Consider the following 24,307-nt stretch of genomic DNA (forward strand, 5'->3'; position numbering starts at 1 on the left):
GCTTTCCCATAAATTTGTCTAATTCCATTTTAAATTCTCTGACCATCATCACAGACAGTGAATTTCATAAATTGCTTATGCATTGGGTGACCCTGAGTTCTAGTATTATGAGGGAAGGATAAAAAAAGGTCATCTAATTTTGCAAATCCATTCTCTCTTCTCCCAATGTGCTTGCAGATATTTATTTTTACCCTGCGACGCTCAGCCTGCAAAGGGCTCCCACAGCAGCATAAAAACCCAACATAAAAAAATTAATACAATAAAACTAGTGTTACAGTGACCATTAAAACCACCAACCCACAGATATCTGACAACAACAAATGGATCTCAAATATAAAACTCGTTTTGTACCTCTTTAAAACAAACAGTTTGTGGGAACAAGACCGATATGAAAGCTAACCTCTTTCTTGTGCTCTCAATGCTCTCTGGCAGGGGTGCCCAAACGTTTTTCAAAGAGGGCCAGATTTGATGAAGCTAACATGCGTGAGGGCCGGCCGAAGTTGTTTACAATTTTACCCCAAAGTTATTGAGCTTTTTTTAAGGATTTAACCGCAAAGTTGTTGAGCTTCTTTTGGGATTGAAGTTGCTGAGTTTTTGTTTTGTTTTTTTTAGGATTTTACCCCAGGACCTATACTGCCACGGGAGCCAGATTAAATCGACCGGAGGGCTGGATTAGGCCCCCGGAACAGACTTTGGACATGCCTGTCCTAGGGTATGTGGCTCTTTCTTAGTGGATTTGCTACATTGAGTCAGTGCTCATCTCATCCCTGTATGTGAACTTACCGTATTTTTCATCTATAAGACTCCCCCATGTATAAGATGCCCCCTATTTTGGGGGACTCAGATTTAAGAAAGATGACCCCGTGTATAAGACGCCCCCTAATTTTTGACATTAATTTTTAGGGGGAAAACCTAGTCTTATACACAAAAAATATGGTACCTTGTGGCAGTCCCCCTCAAGCCACCCTATGTGGTGGCCATAACTACACTGGTGACATCTTCTTAATGTTGCTGGCACAGTTCTTGATTGATAGAAGAACATAAAAACACAGGAAACTGCCTTATTTTGCATTAGACCATCAGTCAATCTAGCTCAATATTGTCTACAATTACTGGCAGTGCCCTTCAGGACTTCAAACAGGGGCCTCTCCAAGCCTTACCACTCTTTGGGTGCTTCAAGAGACTCAACCAGTGTGCCTAAAGTTTGTTTTAGCACTTTTTAAAATTAAAAACCCTTACTTTTGTATGTTTCCCCTCCTTTTCCAAGCTGAATATGCATGGGATATTGTGTGAATTCTGACCTGTAGTGGTGATATATCTCCAGTCTTGGTGCAATGAGAGTATAGGATTGTTCTGCCTGACAAACAATAGTCTACCAAGTGAAAATGATTAAAATTGGCCACAGGAGTTGCATTTCACCTTATGACCTGGGGATGGAAATTTGAGGCATGTGTACTACCAGTCTGTGAGCACTCTGTTCCTTTGTTCCCTATCTGAATCTGTCAAAAGGCTTGTTTTGACTCTTGCTGGAGAAACATGAAGCTGTTTTGATGGCCATTTGTATAAAAGCTTGAATAACAGGGATATTGGAAGCCTCAGGCTCTAGATAATAAAAATTACAACAACATCGTGATAGCTTGTTTTCATAATCTGAAGCCAATGAATGGCATTATGTTCCAGAAGCCATGCAGCTGAGAAATGACTATTAATCAATACCAACTATTTGTTTAACATAACTTAGAATTTGGTGAAATGCATTGTAAATCATATTTCTAGTATGAGAAATGTTGAGATGGAAACTTTAGCAACCTACTGTAAGTGTTGCTTATTGCTTATAGACTATTCTGGAATTTTAAATCAACCTCTCTCCTTCTTTGTCCAATCTCCTTTACCTGCTGTTCAGATATTTCTTAACATATGTATAATCAATGCATGCAAAGGGGATTGGGGCCATGCTTGATAATGACCTCCATGCATTAATCTGCTGTTTTGCAGATGGCTTGATTTAAGATGGCTTGTTCCAAGCAGCCATAATACACAAGGGCTCATCCACACTTTGTCCCATGCCAAGAAAGCAGGGGTCTGAGCAGTTTTCTGCTTGCCCCACTCCTTTCCCAAGGAAAAGCCTGCTCTTTAGCTCTAAATCAGAACAAATGGCAATCCCCAGAAAACCTTAATTGCTGTTTGCTCCAATTGAGCACTAGAGAATGGTTATGTCTGGGGGAAAGCAGTGGAACAAGAGGAGGTGTGGGTGAGTCCTAACTGTAAATTTGTCAATTTGGGCAAAATGACAAGCTGTTGCTAATCCACTTTATGTCCACACCAGAGATTGTTGGAACCTGTTCTTGACATGATAAACTGTGTTGCAGTGTGATAGATTCTTTCTAGAAGTTTCATGTCCACTCTGACAAATGAATTTACACATCCTTTACCCATGTGAGGTGGGAGAGGCTGAAAGGTTCCCTTTGTTGTTTGCTTAGAGGCAGAGCTGCTACTGTCTGCAGTTTTTTAATCCCTTGTGATTCATGCTGATAGTTTTCACTTCTGGAGAAGAGCAGGCCTGTTTGAAAAGTGTGAGCACTAAAAGGTCTAGATTGGTGAAACTAACCTAGGCTCTTCCAAATAACTTAATCACCTCCTTCTTTTTGCTTTTAACTTGTTTTAAACTTTTTATGATCATATTGTTTGGTTTTATGTTTTTATATTGTAAACCACTGTGATGTATTTTTTAATGATATAGCGGTATATAAATGTTTTTATAAAAAATCTAAGAACCAACCAAGAACCTAACTGGGGAAGGGCAGCCCCTGAAACTCCTGCTTCCTCAGGTCCTGGTACATTTGGGATAGGAGCTTCATCGAGCAGGCTGTACTGCAGGCATAGGCAAACTCGGCCCTCCAGATGTTTTGGGACTACAACTCCTATCATCCCTAGCTAACGGGACCAGTGGTCAGGGATGGTGGGAATTGTAGTCTCAAACCATCTAGAGGGCCGAGTTTGCCTATGCCTGCTCTACTGCATAGTCTCTTCTCTCCCTCCATTTCTAAGTCCTTCAATCGGACACGACTAAACGACTAAACAACAACAATAACAAAATCCTCATCCCCAAATGCCTCCTACTCCTACTATGAATCAGAGGGCTCAGTGGGTACCACACCACTGCATGAAGGTGATAAAACATTATTCAGTATCCAAAATAATCAGATTTCTTCTTCAACCAAAGCTCTATAGCTACACCAGAGCCTCCAGAAACGCTCTGGAGTCACTGGACCCGCACATTTATTTGCCTGGGAATTATGTATTCAGATTTTAACATCACTACAGCTCTTTCTGTTCTGCTATGCCATTTCTAACCACAGGGTCATTTTCAAATGAGAATTTATAGCTCTCAAGAGTAATGAAACCAGTGGATGTCAGGCCATAATTATGATAAATCATTTTGCTTGTGAGATGATACAGAGGATTATTTGTGCACCGAGAGTCCTGTGAACAGTCATCCTTTGTCCCCTTCAGTTATCATGAAAACGGAGGAAGCATGAGGGTTACTTCTTGCTTGGTACGTTGTTTTGGGGAGTGGCTATCCAGAAACAATGATCACAAGTCAACACTGAACACACATAGAAATAATAACTTTTATTGGCAAAGCACATGGTGTTGGGACACGAACACCTTCTCAGTTGCTACTCTGTTGCATTTCATGAACATCAGTTGGGATGGAAATGTTTACGCCATTCTAATTTGTTGCAGTTGTTGTAGACAGTGGTATTTCAATCATGTATAAAATTCCAGGTTATGATCTATTCTGACATCTAGCCTCTCTCCTCGCCTTGGTAAGACCATTCAAGTCATCTTGGGGAAGTTAAAGTGTGGCAGATTTGCCCCCCACTTAGGAGTACCATTTGGAGAAATTCACATTAAAATGCTGCAGAGTTTCATAAAGATCCATTTCTTAAAAATAAATAAGATGGGAAGAATGAGTGTTCCAGGGTTGGCAGATCCTTGTTGCTACCTTCCATCCCAGGTCTCACCTTATTATATGGAGCCCAATGCCAAATAGGACTGAGTAGATTTGTTCCTTATGATTCAGATATTTTAAAATAACTTGTGCATTTATCATCTCTTTCTAATCTTCTGTGTTCCCCCACTTTCATATTACTACATTCCACACTTCTTGTACCAATCCCATAGTAATAATAACCATTTGCTTGTAGTTATTAATGCATTTCCCTAGATAAATATTCTCTTTTGATACGTCAGGTTTTTAATATCAGCCTTCTGCAGAATCAGCAGTTGGTGTATCCACTTCTACACTGGAATTTATGTGATTTTTTTTTAAAAAAATATTTCAATTGCATCTCAATTATATTAAATACCTTCCCATTAGTTTAATGACTTCTATTCACTTATCAATATCATTTGTTATCATTGATCCCCTTCATGGATCAATGCCTTGTCGTGGCGAAGGGGCTTGAATAACTCAGAGAAGCTATGAGCTATGCCATGCAGGGCCACCCAAGATGGACAGGTCATAGTGGAGAGTTTTGACTAAACGTGATCCACCTGGAGAAGGAACTGGCAAGCCACTCCAGTATCCCTGCCAAGAAAACTCCATGGACAAAGACAGCAGGCATATAAAAGTTATGACGCTGGAAGATGAGCCCCTCAGGTCGGAAGGCGTCCAACATGCTACTGAGGAAGAGCGGAGGACAAGTACAAGTAGATTCAGAGCTGATGAAGCGGCTGGGCCAAAGCCGAAAGGACGCTCAGTTGCGGATATGCCTGGAAGCGAAAGGAAAGTCCGATGCTGTAAAGAAAAATATTGCATAGGAACCTGGAATGTAAGAACCATGAATAGAGGTAAGCTGGATGTGGTCAAAAATGAGATGACAAGAATAAATATCGACATCCTGGGCATCAGTGAACTAAAATGGAAGGGAATGGGTGAATTCAGTTCGGGTGACTATCATATCTACTACTGTGGGCAAGAATCCTGTAGAAGAAATGGAGTGGCCCTCATAGTCAACAAAAGAGTGGCAAAAGCTGTAATGGGATGCAATCTCAAAAATGACAGAATGATCTCGATACGAATCCAAGGCAGACCTTTTAACATCACAGTAATCCAAGTTTATGCACCAACTACCGGTGCTGAAGAAAGTGAAATTGACCAATTCTATGAAGACCTACAACACCTTCTAGAAATGACACCAAAGAAGGATGTTCTTCTCATTACAGGGGATTGGAATGCTAAAGTAGGGAATCAAGAGATAAAAGGAACAACTGGCAAGTTTGGCCTTGGAGTTCAAAATGAAGCAGGGCAAAGGCTAATAGAGTTCTGTCAAGAGAACAAGCTGGTCATCACAAACACTCTCTTCCAACAACACAAGAGACGACTCTACACATGGATATCACCAAATGGGCAGCATCGAAATCAGATTGATTATATTCTCTGCAGCCAAAGATGGAGAAGCTCTATACAGTCAGCAAAAACAAGACCTGGAGCTGACTGTAACTCAGATCATCAGCTTCTTATAGCAAAATTCCAGCTTAAACTGAAGAAAGTAGGAAAAACCACTGGGCCAGTAAGATACAATCTGAATCAAATCCCTTATGAATACACAGTGGAAGTGAGGAACAGGTTTAAGGATTTAGATTTGGTGGACAGAGTGCCTGAAGAACTATGGATGGAGGCTCGTAACATTATACAGGAGGCAGCAACGAAAACCATCCCAAGGAAAAGGAAATGCAAGAAGGCAAAATGGCTGTCCAACGAGGCCTTACGAATAGCGGAGGAGAGGAGGCAAGCAAAATGCAAGGGAGATAGGGAAAGATACAGGAAACTGAATGCAGATTTCCAAAAAACAGCAAGGAGAGATAAGAGGGTCTTCTTAAATGAGCAATGCAAAGAAATAGAGGAAAACAATAGAATGGGGAAAACCAGAGATCTGTTCAAGAAAATTGGAGATATGAAAGGAACATTTCGTACAAAGATTACCATAATCAAGGACAAAAGTGGTAAGGACCTAACAGAAGCAGAAGACATCAAGAAGAGGTGGCAAGAATACACAGAGGAATTATACCAGAAAGATATGGAGGTCTCCTACACCCCAGGCAGTGTGGTTGCTGACCTTGAGCCAGACATCTTGGAGAGTGAAGTCAAATGGGCCTTAGAAAGCACTGCTAATAACAAAGCCAGTGGAAGTGATGATATTCCAGCTGAACTATTAAAAATTTTAAAAGATGATGCTGTTAAGGTGCTACACCCAATATGCCAGCAAGTTTGGAAAACTCAGCAATGGCCAGAGGATTGGAGAAGATCAGTCTACATCCCAATTCCAAAGAAGGGCAGTGCCAAAGAATGCTCCAACTACCGCACAATTGCGCTCATTTCACACGCTAGCAAGGTTATGCTTAAAATTCTACAAGACAGGCTTAGGCAGTATGTGGACCGAGAACTCCCAGAAGTGCAAGCTGGATTTCGAAAGGGCAGAGGAACCAGAGACCAAATAGCAAACATGCGCTGGATTATGGAGAAAGCTAGAGAGTTCCAGAAAAACGTCTACTTCTGCTTCATTGACTATGCAAAAGCCTTTGACTGTGTCGACCACAGCAAACTATGGCAAGTTCTTGAAGAAATGGGAGTGCCTGATCACCTCATCTGTCTCCTGAGAAATCTCTATGTGGGACAAGAAGCTACAGTTAGAACTGGATATGGAACAACTGATTGGTTCAAAATTGGGAAAGGAGTACGACAAGGTTGTATATTGTCTCCCTGCTTATTTAACTTATATGCAGAATTCATCATGCGAAAGGCTGGACTAGATGAATCCCAAGCCGGAATTAAGATTGCCGGAAGAAATATCAACAACCTCAGATATGCAGATGACACAACCTTGATGGCAGAAAGCGAGGAGGAATTAAAGAACCTTTTAATGAGGGTGAAAGAGGAGAGCGCAAAATATGGTCTGAAGCTCAACATCAAAAAAACCAAGATCATGGCCACTGGTCCCATCACCTCCTGGCAAATAGAAGGGGAAGAAATGGAGGCAGTGAGAGATTTTACTTTCTTGGGCTCCTTGATCACTGCAGATGGTGACAGCAGTCACGAAATTAAAAGACGCCTGCTTCTTGGGAGAAAAGCAATGACAAACCTAGATAGCATCTTAAAAAGCAGAGACATCACCTTGCCGACAAAGGTCCGTATAGTTAAAGCTATGGTTTTCCCAGTAGTGATGTATGGAAGTGAGAGCTGGACCATAAAGAAGGCTGATCGCCGAAGAATTGATGCTTTTGAATTATGGTGCTGGAGGAGACTCTTGAGAGTCCCATGGACTGCTAGAAGATCAAACCTATCAATTCTTAAGGAAATCAGCCCTGAGTGCTCCCTGGAAGGACAGATCGTGAAGCTGAGGCTCCAATACTTTGGCCACCTCATGAGAAGAGAAGAATCCTTGGAAAAGACCCTGATGTTGGGAAAGATTGAGGGCACTAGGAGAAGGGGACGACAGAGGACAAGATGGTTGGACAGTGTTCTCGAAGCTACGAACATGAGTTTGACCAAACTACGGGAGGCAGTGCAAGACAGGAGTGCCTGGCGTGCTATGGTCCATGGGGTCACGAAGAGTCGGACACGACTAAACGACTAAACAACAACAACAACAATCATTTGTTAATTTCAATTGCTTTCCAATAACATCCCCATTACATAGTTGTTGTTTTTTAAAATTCTCAGGCATGTTCTTAGCACATTTTGCAGCATCTGAGTGCTGCTCCCTGTGTTAAAAATGACTCTCCAACACTCAGCTCAGGCTTCTGCCTCTTTTTGCAACAGATAGGGCCCTGAAAACAATTTATATTCACTATCAGGGTCTCACTTTGCCTAACTTGCTTACTGAACAATAAGTATATTTGCTGTGCTCCTGTATGATGCCATCTCCCCACATCCAGGATGAAGAGATGAGACACAATGTATTTATTGAAATAAGGGACATGGCTCTATTAGTTAACCTGTTTTGAAAGTTTATTTGTTCCAGCATAAATTTACTGTCCACTCATTCATATTACTCAGGAGGTGGCTGGCAGCCAAAATAACCACCCACCGAAAGAGCCCCTCCATTGCTCTGTGGTATCTTCTGACATAGTATGCTACCATTGGTCTACCTAGCTCCATACTGCCTCCACTGAACAACAGAATCATAGAATTGTAGAGTTGGGAGGCACCCCAAGGGTCATCTAGTCCAGTGCTGGAATCTCAACTAAAGCTTCCATGACAGAGCAACAGCTGTCTAGGATTTCGAGTATGGTTCTCTTAGTTTGAGCCCTACCTGAAGATGTTCAGAATTGAACCTGGGACCTTGTGCATATAAAGCAGATGCTCTACCACTGACCTAAGACCTCTCTCCATAGCTATGCCAACCTCTGTCTTAATCTGTTTCCCCAGCAGTCAGAGGACAAGAAAACATCCCTCTTGAAGTCTCCCACTGGTCCTAGAATTTGCCTCACCATTGCACACAGCACTCATTCTGATGTCTTAAAGCAGAGAGAACCTGTAGCCCTCCAGATGTTGCTGGTTTACAACTTCCATAATCCCTGACCTTGCCCCTTTTTTAAAAAAGAGACAGGCCATAGCTCAGTGGTAGAGCATCTGCTTTGCATGCAGAAGGACCCAAGTTCAATCCTTGGCATTTCCAGGGAGGCCTGAGAATGTGAAGCCTGAAGAGCCACTACCAACCATTGTAGACAGTACTGAGCTAGATGTGGCAAGGATATGGTTCGGTAGAAGACCACTTCTTGTCATGAACACACCAGCTCCAAGTGTAACCTTGCAGCTGGCTGCAGAATGCAGTCAGGAACAGGGAAGCTGGGCTTTCATGCCAGCACAGGAGAGCCCGCAGCTGCCAGCATCGACTCCCCTTGACTTTGGATGGACGGCTGAGCAGGCTGGAACACAGCCAAAGCTCCCTGGAAGCCCAAACAGGTGCAGAAAGCCACAGAAACAGTTTTTCTGAACGAGAAGGGTCTGCAGCTGACCAAATAAGTTCAAGGTGCAGGCGTATAGGAAGGCTGCTAGACAGGAAGCAAAATAAGAAATGTAAAGGTTGAAGGTTGAATCTCTCCTGTCAACACAGGAAGAACACAGAAGGCTCAGCCGAGTGATGGGGGTCAGTGGCTTGCTAGCGCCATCTGGAGATAACTGCTTGTTTTTTTGCAATAAATCCTCCTTTTTAATTACGTATGTATGCTTACTGTGTTATCAAGCCAGGAATGTAGACTCCTAACACTTCCTACGCTCTCCTACACTTAACATTAATACAACATTATCCAAATGAAGCTAAAATCAGCTTCAACCAAAGAGTTCTTTCTGAAAAGCGAATTTTAAATTGACATTCAAGTTGCTAATACAGTCCAGGATTTAATAAGTAGCCTTCTCTGCCATGTGACATTCCAACTGACTTACGTCCAAGTCAATTTTCAACTTCAGTGATTTGTATCAGATAAATTGTCATTTCATAAACATATCTTTATCTATTAAGCTGTGTTATAGAGAAGAAAAGTCCAGGTGTGTGAAATAGACATTTGGAAATTTCATACTGTATAACAAATTTGATTTGCTGTGGGGGAAGGACTTGACTGCTAGGTTACAATTGGCTGTAAAATTCTGTTCAAATAGTGATTAAGAAGGCTTCTGTCTGAAAACAGTGGTTTAGCACTCTGAAATAATATTTGAGGAGATTTTGGACTTGCATAAAGACCGTTAGGTCCAGTCGCGGATGACTCTGGGATTGCAGCACTCATCTCGCTTTACTGGCTGAGGAAGCTGGCATTTGTCTAAGCCGTTTCTGGGAAACCAGAGCAGCGCACGGAAATTCCGTTTACCTTCCCGCCAGAGCGGGACCTATTTATCTACTTGTACTTGTTGTGCTATTGAACTGCTAGGTTGCAGTTCAATAGCACAACAGCAGCAGGAGTAGTAGCAGTAGGCAACGATTATTTCTTTATTTCTTTTGCATCAGCCAAAGACACAGTTATGACACTGTCCTTGCACACAAGGTATACAATCTTAGTAAGACAAATTGTGTTCTAAAGTGACAGGAAAGGACAAGGAAGGATAAAAGAGTAACAAAAAAAAAGATTGGGATGGGATGATTGAACTGATAGCAGAAAACAAAGGAAAGCTCATGCTGTGATGAAAAAGACTTTGTGGATGTGTGTGTGTCTGTGCATGGCTGTGTGTGTGTGTTTAGAAGGGCTGTAAAAGAGAAGAGTGAGGCTGGGACCTGCCCTATCCTCAGATTGCCCTGTTTAATATTAGAGTGAGGTGGCAGTTTCAGGTGGCAGATGGCAGCAGTTCCCCACACCATTCTCCCCGAGTCCCTTAAGCTAACATGCTCTGAGCCCCCTAATCTAGTCTGCTGCCCTCAGGTGCCCCAACAGTGCTCTGGTCCAGTCAGATTCTGTACATCAGATCGAGGGTGCCATATTATCTTTTGCCTCACACAGAAGAATCTTTTGGGCTGGTGCTGGTACAGGCATAAGTAGTAGAATGGTAACAAGTACATACATTACATTCCATACTTAAACTGAAGCGTACTTAAACTGAAGCGAACTTTCGCATTGAAAATAATGGAAAGTGGATTAATCTGTTCCAGACGATGAACCGCCCCCCCAAAAGCAATCTAACACGAATTTTACTGTCTAATGAGACTATTGATCCATAAAATGAAGCAATAATCAATGTAAGGTAAAGGTAAAGGGACCCCTGACCATTAGGTCCAGTCGTGACCGACACTGGGGTTGCGGTGCTCATCTCGCGTTATTGGCTGAAGGAGCCGGCGTACAGCTTCCAGGTCATGTGGCCAGCATGACAAAGCCGTTTCTGGCGAACCAGAGTAGCGCACGAAAACGCCGTTTACCATCCCGCTGTAGCGGTACCTATTTATCAACTTGCATTCTGACGTGCTTCCGAACTGCTAGGTTGGCAGGAGCTGGTACCGAGCAACAGGAGCTTAGCCCATTGCGGAGATTCAAACCGCCAACCTTCTGATTGGCAAGCCCTAGGCTCTGGTTTAACCCACAATGCCACCCGCGTCCCTTAATAATCAATGTACTGTACTATAAAATAAATAAGAGTATTGTAGATGATAAAAAATAAAATTATTACAGCGGTACCTTGGGTCAAGTGCTTAATTGGTTTCGGGGTGCCATTCGCACCCTGAAAAGTACTTAATTCAAGCGGCGATAGCGCGTGTGCGCAAAGCGCCGATAGAGCGCTTCTGCGCATGCGCGAAGCTCGCAGATCACTTCTGTGCACGCTGCGGAACCCGGAAGTAAACACTTCTGGGTCCATGGAGCACTTAAACTGAATACTCAAACCGAAGCGTACTTAAACCGAGGTATGACTGTATATGGAGAAAATGAGAGGAGTGCATCAGAGTAGATTTGATATAAGATAAAGAGCAACATCAGACAGATTGGGAAAGCCTGACAGCTTATTCCAGTTTTGTACTTAAGGCATTGTTGCTAGCTGTGGCTCCACTGCTACAACCATTTTCATCCAAAGTGGAGTTGCAAAAACTGCTCTCGTAATCCTTCCCATTAGGTTTTGTGGTCAAGGACGTTGTGAGGGACAAGGGATACAGGGAAGTCCCTCCCATCTTAAGTTCCAGCCCATCCCCAAGCGCTGGAGAGAGCAAGGAGAGCTCTGCCTCCAGCGGAGAGTCAGGAAGTAGTGTCCGAGGCTCAGGCAAGGTTGCGGAGCCCATGCCCCAGGTGGGACAGGAAGATGGGAGCAGGGGGGTAAGGCCAATTCCCCCAACTCTGGAATTGCGACGCAAACGTAGGGGGAAGAGGTTGGGTCTTCCAAAGCTTCTATGCTGGAGGAAAACGCGCCAATCGCCATTCGGAGGTTCTGACACCTCACCTTAAGGATGTATATTAACCGCTCTGACCACTGTAAATAATCAGCACTTAATAAAAGCCTAAAAAGACCATGCTGGAGTCGTTACTCTAGAGTAGCCACATCAGGCCCTCTGACAGCAACCTCCGAATCTTTTTTTGGCTACTTTGGAGTGCCGCGATGAGCGCGCAAGAGGCTGAGCATTTGAGGCGGGAGGCTGAAGCGGCGAAGCAGGAGATACTGAACCTGACAGCCCAGGCCCAGCAGCAATTGCATGCCGCTCAGGAGGAAGCGCGCGGGGCGCAGGAGGAGCTGAACAAGCTGGTGGACCAGGTGAGGACAAAAGAGGAGACTGAGAAACAGCTAAGGGTGATGGTATTGGACCTGCAGAAAAAGTTGGAAGAGGAGAAAGCCGCTAGAGGTGGGGGGGGGCGCCCCAGCCGCAGCTAGTCCAAGTGAGAAGGGGACAGAGCCTAGTCACCAAGTTTAGCGGCGACCCTAGGGAGTACCTAGGATTTGAGACAGAAATAAATTATGCGCTGGAATTGCATGCAGCGGAATTCCCAGATGACGCGCACAGAGTCTCCTTTATCATAGAGCATTTGACGGGGGCCGCCCGAGAATGGGTAAGACCGCTCATCGCGCAAAAAAATGATTGCATGAAGAACGCAAAACTATTTTTAGAAGCTTTAAAAATTATGTACGCGAGTGACTCTGAAATGGAAGCCACAAAAGAGGAGCTTCATAACTTAACACAAGGAAAATCGACAGTTAGAGACTACTGGGCGAGATTCACCATGCTGGTGCACAAACTGGGGTGGGATCTGCACAGTGAGCCAGTGAAATCAGCCTTCTACCTGGGTTTGCACTCAGACATTAAGGATGAGCTGGCGAGAGGTCCAAAACCGCGGACTATGGATGAGTTAAGCAAAGCTGCGCTAGCGGTGGGGGTGAGACAGGAATCCAGATGGAATGACAAACAAACGACGCGCACAGCAAAACCTTGGTTCCCACGCTCCCAGAACAGACCTCATCACCAAACCCCACCCCAGGGCCCACCCCAAACCCCGCCCAGACCCAGCCCAGAGCCGGAACTGATGGAGATTGGAGGAGAGCGCGCGTGGGCTTTTCAAACCCCGGCACCACAGAAACGCAAGGAGGGGAGGGGAGGAAACTGCTTTTTATGCCACTCCCCCAGTCACCTCGTCAGGAATTGTCCGCATCGCCGGGAATGGCAGGGAAGGGCGGGAACTGTTATGCCCGCCCCCACAGACTCACCGCAACAGCAGGGAAACGAGACAGCCTGGCTGCAGGAGATAAGGGGCAGCAGCCAGGCGCAATCAACGGAAACCAGCCCCCTCCCTCCCTCCCTTCCACAGAGGGGCAGCGCCAGCCCACACCCCCCAGAGCAGGGGTGGTTCTAGAAGTGACTCTGACACTCCCTAATGGGTACCCACTGACGGTTTTAGCGTTAATCGATTCGGGGGCGTCGGCCAATTTTTTTTCAAGAAATTTTGCGGAAGCACACCAGATCCAACTGCTGCAGCTGGACTTTCCCCTGCACGTCTCCACCATTGACGGCAGGGAGTTGCTGGGAGGGGCCATCACCCACCAGACCCCCCCCCCCATGAGAATGACAGTGGGAAGGCACTCAGAGACACTGGCTTTCAACGTCACCACCATCTCAGACCCCCCCATAGTGCTAGGAATGAGCTGGCTAGCACGCCACGACCCATCCATAAGCTGGCACCAGAGATGCATTACGTTTGGATCGGACTTTTGTCTGGAACATTGCATGCAGCGCCAGCCAGGGGAGGGGCCACCGATAGCCACGGTGGCCACCATGCATGTTAAGGGGGGAGAGGCAATTCCCAAACAGTACTGGGACCTACAGGAGGTCTTTAGCGAAGCGGAATCCGACCACCTGCCACCCCACAGGTCTTTTGATTGTCAGATAAACCTGATACCCGGGGCAACGCTACCCCCAGCCAAGCTGTACTCCATGTCAGACCGGGAACTGGAGGATCTGAGGGAGTTCATCTACAAGAACCTCAAGCGGGGGTTCATCAGAGAAAGCAAGGCAGCAGGGGGCAGCCCGGTATTCTGGGTGGACAAGAAAGACACACAACAGCGCCGTCTTGTGGTGGATTTTAGACGCCTGAACTCCATGACAGAACCAGTGGCTTTCCCAATGCCCAGAGTGGACGATCTGTTGACAGCAGCGCGCAGGGGCAAGATCTTCACCAAGCTCGACCTGAGGGGGGCGTACAACTTGATCAGGATCTGGGAAGGCGATGAGTGGAAGACCACGATGTTCACGCCACTGGGCTCTTTTGAATATCTGGTGATGCCCTTTGGTTTGCAAGGGGGTTCAGCATGCTTCCAGGCCTTCATGCACCACGTCCTGGGGTCCCTCCTCTTCAAGAACTGCTTGGTCTTCCTGGATGACATCCTTATTTACTCCAATGACTCAGTGCAGCATGTGAAGGATGTCAGGGAGGTGTTGCAGCGTCTGAAGGAACACCACCTGTATGTGAAGCTGGAGAAGTGCAAGTTTCACACCAAAGAGGTGGACTTCCTGGGCTACAAGCTGTCAGACAAGGGGCTAGCGATGGACAAGGACAAGGTGCAGACCATCCTGGACTGGCACAGCCCAAGGACGCGCAAAGATGCCCAACGCCTACTAGGCTTCGCCAACTTCTACAGGAAATTCATCAAGAACTTCTCTCGTGTTACGGCTCCCATCACTGACTGCCTGAGAGGCAAGCAGAAGTTCAGGTGGACACCGGAGGCGCAAGCAGCGTTCGAAAGCCTAAAAAAGGTGTTCGCCTCCGACCAGAACCTGTTCCATGTGGTACAGCACGCGCCACTGTGCATCGAAACAGACGCTTCAGACCGCGCGGTGGGGGCCATTTTACTGCAACTGGATGCCAACAGAGAGTGGAGACCCTGTGCCTTTTTCTCCAGAAAACTGACCCAGCCAGAACGCAACTACACGGTGTTTGATAAGGAGCTTCTCGCGATCCATTCTGCGTTCCGGCACTGGAGACACTTCCTGGTGGGCGCCAAGCACCCCATCCAGGTGTGCACGGACCACAAGAACCTGGAGTTCTGGAGAACAGCCAGGGTGCTCAACCAGCGGCAGATACGGTGGGCAGAGTTCTTCTCACACTTCAACTTCTCCATCCACTACATACCGGGGGAGCAGAACGTCAGGGCGGATGCCCTCTCCCGTAAGCCAGAGTACATGGAGGAGGAGTTACCACCGGCGCCCCGACACGTGTTTCCCCCGTCGGCATGGTCCTGCGGAGCAGCAGTGGTGAGCGAGGCAGAACTCACAGCACTGACGGCAGCAGATGAGTTTGCCAGCCGCATCTTCCAAGACCTGCGAGGGGGGAGGGAGCAGGCACGAGACTTTGAGGAAAGGAGGGGGTTGCTTTTTTACAGGGGAGCCCTGTACCTACCCACCACACAACTCAGAGGTAAGGTCCTCAAGCAGATGCACAACAACCCAACAGCAGGGCACTTTGGAAGGGACAAGACCACGCACTTAGTCATGAGACACTTCTGGTGGCCAGGGGTGCGGGAGGATGTTCGGGACTATGTAAGGCGCTGTGACACCTGCCAGCGAGCAAAGGTGGTCAGAGCAGCACCAGCAGGTTTGCTGGAGCCATTAGCCACACCGCACAGGCCGTGGGAAGTAGTGTCCATGGACTTCATCACAGACCTGCCTTCTTCCAGGGGCTAGACAGCAGTGTTGGTGGTGGTGGACCTCATGTCCAAAATGTGCCACTTTATACCGTGTGCCAGGGCGGTCTCTGCAGAAGAGACAGCCAAACTATTCGTTGACCACGTCTTCAGACTGCATGGGTTACCCTTGAGGGTTATTTCGGACCGAGGCCGCCAATTTGTTTCCAGGTTCTGGAGGCGGCTCATGAACCTCCTGCAGGTGGAGGTCAGCTTGTCGACGGCTCAGCACCCGCAGACCAATGGACAGGCGGAGAGGGTCAACGCCATTCTGCAGCAGTACCTGAGATGCTACGTCAGCCAGAGACAAACGGACTGGGTGGATCGCCTGCCACTGGCAGAATTTGCCTACAACAATGCGGTGCACGTCTCCACAGGGGTGTCGCCCTTTAAGGCCAACTACGGGCGCGACCTCAGATCTTTCCCAGAGAGGGAGGGGGAGGAGGAGGAGGAGAGCCCGCAGGCAGAGGACTGGGCAGAGGAACTGGAGACGGTGCACCAACAACTCCAGGAGCACTTGGAGAGGGCCAAGGAAGCGTACAAGAAGGGGGCAAATCGTCACAGGCGACCGGGGGAGGTCATCAGGGTAGGGGACAGGGTTTGGTTGTCCTCTGAAGGCCTTCCCACCAGGGGGCGATGCAAGAAGTTGGCGCCCAGGAGGCTGGGCCCCTTCACGGTCACGCAACAGGTCAATCCGGTAGCCTTCAGGCTAGCACTGCCTGAGGACATGAGAGTGCACCCAGTGTTTCATAGATCCCTGCTGTCGCCGTACAGAGAAAGCACCAGGTTTAGGGACAGTGATCAGCCTCCAGAGGGAGGGGGGGAGAGGGGAGACGCCCGACGACTCAATGAGGCAACTGAGATTTTAGACTCAAGAAGAGGGGTGAGAGGGCTGGAGTACCTCATAGCATGGGAGGACACTCCGCCGTCCCACAATGAGTGGATACCTGCCACGGAAGTACCTGAGGAATTTTTAGTGGAAGAGTTCCACGCCCTTTTCCCCCACAGGCCCAAGCCCTGGCACATGGAAAGGGAGGGAGAGGGGGAGGGGCGGGAGGAAGGGATCGCAGGCAGCAGCTCTCCATGGAGATGGGAAGCGGAATTTGAGGATACGGAAGAAGAGGTGTGGGTTTCACAGAGGTCGACTACGTCAGAGGCAGGAGAAGACTGGCAGAACATTTTTACTCCCACCAGCTCTGACGCCACAGACTTTTTGGGATTCCCGTCTTCTCAGGGGGAGGGGGAAAGATCGCCGGATTGGGGGAAAATTTTTACACCCACAGGCTCTGACACCACGGACTTCTTGGGGTTTCACTCATCTCCAGCAAGCGGAGAGCCCCTAGGGAGGGGGGGGGGAGAGGAGCCTGGGAGGGGGGTGGATGTGAGGGACAAGGGATACAGGGAAGTCCCTCCCATCTTAAGTTCCAGCCCATCCCCAAGCGCTGGAGAGAGCAAGGAGAGCTCTGCCTCCAGCGGAGAGTCAGGAAGTAGTGTTCGAGGCTCAGGCAAGGTTGCGGAGCCCATGCCCCAGGTGGGACAGGAAGATGGGAGCAGGGGGGGAAGGCCAATTCCCCCAACTCTGGAATTGCGACGCAAACGTAGGGGGAAGAGGTTGGGTCTTCCAAAGCTCCTATGCTGGAGGAAAACGTGCCAATCGCCATTCGGAGGTTCTGACACCTCACCTTAAGGATGTATATTAACCGCTCTGACCACTGTAAATAATCAGCACTTAATAAAAGCCTAAAAAGACCATGCTGGAGTCGTTACTCTAGAGTAGCCACATCAGGCCCTCTGACAGACGTGTTCTACAGGGAGCTGGCTTCAGACAACAGGCCCATTGGTAGAACAACTCTGCATTACTAAGTTGTCTGCAAACTTGACATTAAGGCTGGCAATATGAAGCCCACCATGTGGGAATTCCTTGCAGACACCTGCAGCGCTTGGAGACAATTACTCAGGTTGTGTACCCACAGCAGTGACCAGAGGAGAAATGACCACTGGGTCAAAGAATAAAAACACCAGCATCTGACCCCTTCGTTTGCATCTGTCACCAGTATCCTTAAATTGTATACTTAAATTCTCATTACTAGGGGACGTGATCATTTTGGCAATAATCAAACTTGCATTTGATTGGTTTTAGCAATAATCAAGCTTGTTCTCTTTCTCACAGCCTGAGTCCAGCTGGTTTCATGTTAGTGTTCACAATATTTAGTTGTACAAATTTCTTCAGTCATTAAAATATAACACAAGAAGCAGCAACTTATTGAACCATGCCATTATACTTGTGCAACCCATTTCAATGTGTGGACTGTTGTACATGTGTATTCACTTGAATTCTGTTTAATTGAGATGATGGCAGTAGCCATTAACATTAATAATCTAAACCTGTCTATCACCATGATGGTGCGTGGGGGAGGGGGAGGTAGTAGTGCTTAATTATACTAATTGGGCAGCTTTTTGTGGTAAAAGTAAGACACACAGAGACACACATGGTCACACAAACAATTTGCCATGCAGTACAGTATAAGATATCATTGCCACACAGTTTTCTATTAACTGCTGGTAATGGTAATAAAAATACTTTTTATGTTAGACTGAAATCCATTCTGAACATCTCTTCAGCAGTAGGCCCCATTTAAATCAGTCGTACTGATTTAAGTCAGGTTAGCATTTTCCACCCTTACAGCTTTTTCTTTGTTTGCTTCCATTAAGTATCGGGGGGGGTGGTGGTGGTAGCTAAGCCACCTCTGTTTTCTTATACTCTTTAGTACTTTATTATCACGAAATAATACTGGGGAAAACTGGGTATTAAGAGTTCTAACATAAATCATATACCCCCGTTTCCCAGTGGCCCTTCAAAGTACGCTTCACGCAGAGTTTATAGAAAAACAAAATACGCAAACAGAAGTTGACTTGGCTAAAATACACCACCTAGAGTTTAAAGATTTTTCCCAACCTAGCATGAAACCCCTGACTAGCAGTATACCGTTTAAAGTGTACAGAAGAAAAACAAAAGGTTGGCTTTCTTTAACAGAAAAACAAACTGACTCGGAAGAGACTTTAAACTAAATATAAACGCTCTCTCTCCCAGCAACTTTACATACCCACATTCCAACCCTCTCCAAGCCTCCCACCATACTCCCACACAACTACCACACAAAATGCTTTCCAACAGAGCCTTATATACATGGAGTAGAGCCCACGCCTGAGAGCAATTAAACAGAAATTTTACTGTCTTAAACAGACAGTATTGACATTAGACCGGCTCAAAAGCAACTTTGATTATTCAAGAAACCCAACATTTATTGCTTGCAGGAAGTGCTTTTTCTGGTTGTACTCACTGGTACTCACTTCTCCCCCCCCCAAAAAATATATATCTTGACTTCTAAAGCAAGCATGTGAGAATGGCGCACATTTTCTTTCATGCCAACAGTAGTGGGCCCCATGGAACTGCCAGCCCTGGCGGCAGCACTTCCTCCTTGTCCTTGTCCTGTGGTGGCACAGCTGCAGGAAGCTGCCAGGCTGCCACTTCACCTGCTGCCACCACTCAGCCAGCTCCAAGGCTGGTGCAAGGTGCTCAGTGGTTACCAACCAGGCGGGTTGGATTTGTGGTGGCAGCAGCAGTGGCAGCCGGGCTGGGCAGCACCAAGAGGACTCCAGCTTTCTCAAAGGTCTCGAGGATGAAGCAGAGGCAGAAGGCCATATCCTCCATCAGCAGTGAGCCCAGCTTTGGGTGCTCGGCAGGCAATTGCCCCACCCTGAGCCCAGCCCACAGTATGGCCCATCCAGCAGCAGCCACAACCAGGCAACTGAGAAAAAAGGCACTGCTTGCAGGTGTGATTTTAAAATGGATGGGATGGTCAGGAACACAAGTTGCCCAGTGAGTAGGAAGATAAGAACAATGATACCACATGACAAAGTAATTGCAATATCATTGAGGGCATGCAAATGGATACTTGGTGCTGGTGGGGAATGATTAACAGTAGCAGAACTGCAAATAGTGAAATCAATTATGCAAGGAGTTCTTGCAATGGTGGCCTGGAGAATCAAAGTCAATTAAGTAACTTTTGCAAAATGCAAGAGTGGGCTGAGCTTATTTGCATTTTATGTGCCATGGATTTAAATGAACTGAGTTCACATAAGGATAACACAAGAAAAGAAAACACCCCAAATGGGTACATGACTGTGAATCCCATCCCTACTCATAGTGTGAATCAGATCCACATTCACACTATGGCCTGTAATGTCCCTGAAACCTTTCAACCACAGTACAAACCTGATCTGCATTTTACAATTCTGTGCTTGCGACACTTCACTGCCCATGCCAAGAATTGGTTACCGTGCCTCACACTCTCCACTATTACACATTGACCAGCAGAGCCAGTGTGGTACACTGTTTAGAGTGTTGGAATAGGACTCAGAAGGAACTTTGGACAGAATACATGTTTTGTATGCAGAAGTTCTCAGATTCAATCTCTGGCATCTCCAAGTAGAAGTGGAAAAGATTCCCGGCTGAAACTCTGGGGAATCATTGCCAGTCAGTGTAAACCAGGGGAAGACTACTTGGTGTTCTCCATATGCTGTTGGACTTGGGCAACTCCCATTAGACACAGCCATAATGGCCAATGGCTTTGGATGTTTGGGGTAGTTGTCCAACATCATCTGGCGACACCATATTGGCTACCCCTGTAGCAGACAATTTTGAGCTAGATGGAGTGATGTCCTGATTCAGTATAAGGTAGCATCCTATGAAAGCAGTTTAATATTTCCACTCAAGTGATTCGGCACATTGTGTGACCTTTGGCAATCTCTCTTTCTCTTTGTCTCCATCTCTCTCTCCCACCCTCAACCTAACCTACCTCAAAGGTTTCTTGTGAGGGTAAAACAGGGGGAATCGAGTTCATTGGAGGAAGGGTGGGATATACAGTAAATGGAATAAAGAATGCATGTCCCATTGACCTCCTTGGAGGAAAGTTGGGGTATAATAACATTAAATACAATGCATTAATTTTCTACGCATCCCTCTGTCACATACACACAGACACCCCTTAGTAGAAATTCACACTAAATGCTGATACATTTTCACCAGCATATATATTTTTTAATTGCAAATTGATGTGGAGATGCGGAAAACTAAACTTAAGCTTGCAAAAATGAGAAAATGAGAGAGACAGAAATTGACTGATTCACCCATCCCTAATTAACATGTGTGTGTACTAGATGCATCCACCCACGCAGTCAAATTTAACTTTTACAGATTAAGGGCGGGAACTGAACTCTGAAGATTGACAATAAAATAACTCACATGAGGGAAATTTTAATAAGGCACCCAACAGGCGAAATCCATGTTATGGATGATTAGGAAAAGAGTTGAAAATAAAACCGCCAATATCATAAGGCCTTTATCGAAATTTATGATGTAATCACACTTAGAACATTGTGCATGCTTCCAATTGCTTCACCTGGAAAGGGATATTGTACAGAGCTGGAAAGGGGGCAACAGATGTTGGATAAACTCCCCTTTGAGGACATGTTAGCAATGGCTAGTACTTTTGCTTTTGAAAGAAGGGAAATAGAAGCCTATGGTCTATCTTGCTTGGTATTATCTACACTGACTGGCAGCTGCTCATCAGACTTTCAGACCGAGGTCTCTCCCAGCCCTGCCTGGAGATGCTAGGGTATGCCTGAACCTTCTGCATGTTTGAGCAGGTGCTCTGATAAGGGCACCATGATGGAGGTTCATAAAGTTATGCATCACTTGAAGACAGTGGGCAGATATAAGCTTTTCTCCCTCTCTCATAGTACTACCGGTAGAATCCAAGCCCATCCAATGAAGCTGCACAGTGGGAGATTTGGGATAGGTAAAATGAAATACTGCTTCACATGGTGCGTAGTTAAACTACGGAATCCTCTTCTATAAGATGTAGTGATAGCCAATAACTCACATGGCTTTAAAATTAGATTAGGATTCACGTGAGATAAAGGCTGCCGAATGCTATCAGTTATGATGGCAGTATACAATTTCTAGAACCAGAGGCGACAGCAGAAGACCAGTCACTGAGGAAAGAAGAGCAGTAGAGGGCAATTGAACTCATGCACTGCCTGTAGATTTCCAATAGGTCACTGATTGGCCACCCAGGTGAACAGGATGCTGGACTAGATAGGCATTTGGTCTGATCCAGCGGGGCTCTTAAGTACTAGGATCAGCAGCCCCATACATGTGAATGCCAGTTGCTAGGGAACAACAGTGAGAGAGGGCCAATGCACTCATGCGCTGCTTGTGGATTTTTGACAGACATCTAATTGGAGAGTCTGAGAAACAGGATGTTGGACCAAATAGATGGGCAGATCCAGCAGGGCTCTTAATTTTTTTAAGGGACAAAAATTTGGGCAAAAGGGGGGGCAGCAATTATCCAGAGAGAGAACCAAAAGACAGAGATTCTGCTGTAGGGAATGTTGGCATATATATGATATTGTAAACCATCTAACTTCTTAGCATGTAATTCAGTATGCGCAGAATGCAGGAGGTTTATATAGTATGTCCTAGACTTTGGGGGTGACGCATAAGCATGTCATCGCCTGAAGTTCTCAATGGTTTCTGATAGCTGAACATTTGAAATATTTTCCATTACCAGGAAAAATGAATTCATATTGATCTATGTCCTCTCTAGAGCATCCTTTGGAAAAATGATATATATGTATAGATGAGGCAGTGTTTGCTGCAGCACCGTAACGATTGATTTCAGGTGAAAAATGAGAATAGTGACTCATTATACAGCACACAAGGGGCAGTGTCTTTGTTTCTTTCTCCTGTTCTCTGTCAAAGTAAATGTTCTTATTTAAAACTTTATCACCAAGTCGCACTTGTTCCTAAATTATGGAAGGGGAGGCTAAACATGGCAAGCTCTCCTCGGTTGCAAATGTAACTAGATGGTGACATTTGCTTTCATTAAAGAGAGCAATGCCACAGTTATTTGGGCATGTGCAGAAATCCTCAGGCCACATCTGAATGATTGTGCCATTTGAATGAATTGTTTCATTGTCACCCTAATGGGTGTCAGTTCTACCACCACCCCCCCAAATAAAGCTCCATGCTCAGTGCAACCAAACTGGTCATGGTCCCCTAGATCAATTTTTGGCATGAGTTTCCCCAGATTAGGTTCTGAGCATGCTCCTGAGATCACCCTCCAAGCAACTGGCCCAGCCAGATTAGTGTCATGCAATCAGGCTCCTGAAGTCAGTCAGCTCTGAAGGAAGTGGTAAGGCGGCAGCAAGACATACAGTAGCTATAATTGAAGAGAGCTCAGTAGCCCAGCTTCTCTGGAGAGAGGAGAGCTGTATCTCTCCCTACTGGACCTGCAGGTCTTGCAGAAGACATATGTGATTTGGCTTTATTTCCTAAAGTTTCAGGCTGCATGACCAAAGAGGGTCAGACTATCTCCAGCCTGAAAAAAAAGAGAATTTAAGGTGGCTATAACTCGGAATGGTAAAGCCGCTTCTGGTGAACCAGAGCAGCACACAGAAACGCCATGTGGTCATGCTGGCCACATGACCTGGAAGCTGTATGCCAGCTCCCTCAGCCAATAATGCAAGATGAGCTCCGCAACCCCAGAGTTGGTCATGACTGGACCTAATGGTCAGGGGTCCCTTTACCTCCCTCGGAATGAGGGAGGAAATTGATTCAGTTTTAATGCCAACTTACCAAATTCATACTTCCCAAAGCAATATGTAAAGAAAAATGCAGCTATGCTTCAAAATTCTCAATCCTCCAAGTGTTGTGATACAGTTCTTCAGTCACAAATGGCTCCAAAAATGTGTCTATTAGGAGAAGGTGTGCATTAAAACTGAATTTCAGTGAAAAAAGCACACATAGGTGTTAGGGGAAATTGTCTGCCTACATGTGCATATTGAGCAACACTGCACACAAAAATGTGGATACCAGGAGAAATGTGCATTAAATTGTTCATGAATTTTTGAAAAGTTACAAAAAAATCAGATTGCAATGGAAATGTGGCAAACCAAATTTAAGATTTGAAAAATGAGAAAGCGAGAGATTTGAAAGGGATTGATTGGTCTACCGAAAATTAGTGAGCACCCATCCATATATGATTCTGCTGCAACAATGAAAACAAATATCTTTGAGCTGGTATAGGGAGCTTCCTCAGGGTATGAGTGCTTATGCTGTAAATATCCTGTTTCTGTAGTGGAAAACCAAAGGTATGCCAGAGTGACAATTTCTAGATGTTTCAATGGGCTACTTTGACTTAGGCGAAAGCAAGAATCCTAATGGTGAAGGTGAAGTCTAAAGCTGTGCAAGGTCTGATGCACTGGCTCAGCACATTCACATTCTCAGTGCTCAAAGCAGGAAAGGTATAGTTGCTACCAAGTTCTACACAGCCAGAATCTAGAAGCAGATGGGGATATGTCTGCATTGATTAAGGACTTAAAAAAGATATACCCCACAGGTCTGCACATAATTTCTGCAGGCTCTGGTATTAAATCCAGGAGTATTTTTTGACTGCCTTGTTCTATATTTGTCACATCACAACCTATTAAAGCCCAACTTTAAACATGGTAGCATATTAGTAGCACAGTCCCAAAAGTCAGAGCTCATGAGATTATTATTTACTGCTAATCACATTGATGTCCTGCCTTTTGTCCAAGGAG

General features: G+C 45.9%; 1 non-coding gene across 1 annotated transcript; it reads left to right on the top strand.

The window, feature by feature from the left end:
- The first annotated feature begins 8,615 nt into the window (after positions 1-8,615).
- On the top strand, positions 8,616-8,698 carry TRNAA-UGC (transfer RNA alanine (anticodon UGC)). Its single transcript has one exon. It is a non-coding gene; the product is annotated as a tRNA-Ala (tRNA).
- The last annotated feature ends 15,609 nt before the right edge of the window (positions 8,699-24,307 follow it).

The sequence above is a fragment of the Zootoca vivipara genome, chromosome 6 (genome assembly GCF_963506605.1).
Source record: "Zootoca vivipara chromosome 6, rZooViv1.1, whole genome shotgun sequence".
In the NCBI taxonomy this organism is placed as follows: Eukaryota; Metazoa; Chordata; class Lepidosauria; order Squamata; family Lacertidae; genus Zootoca; species Zootoca vivipara.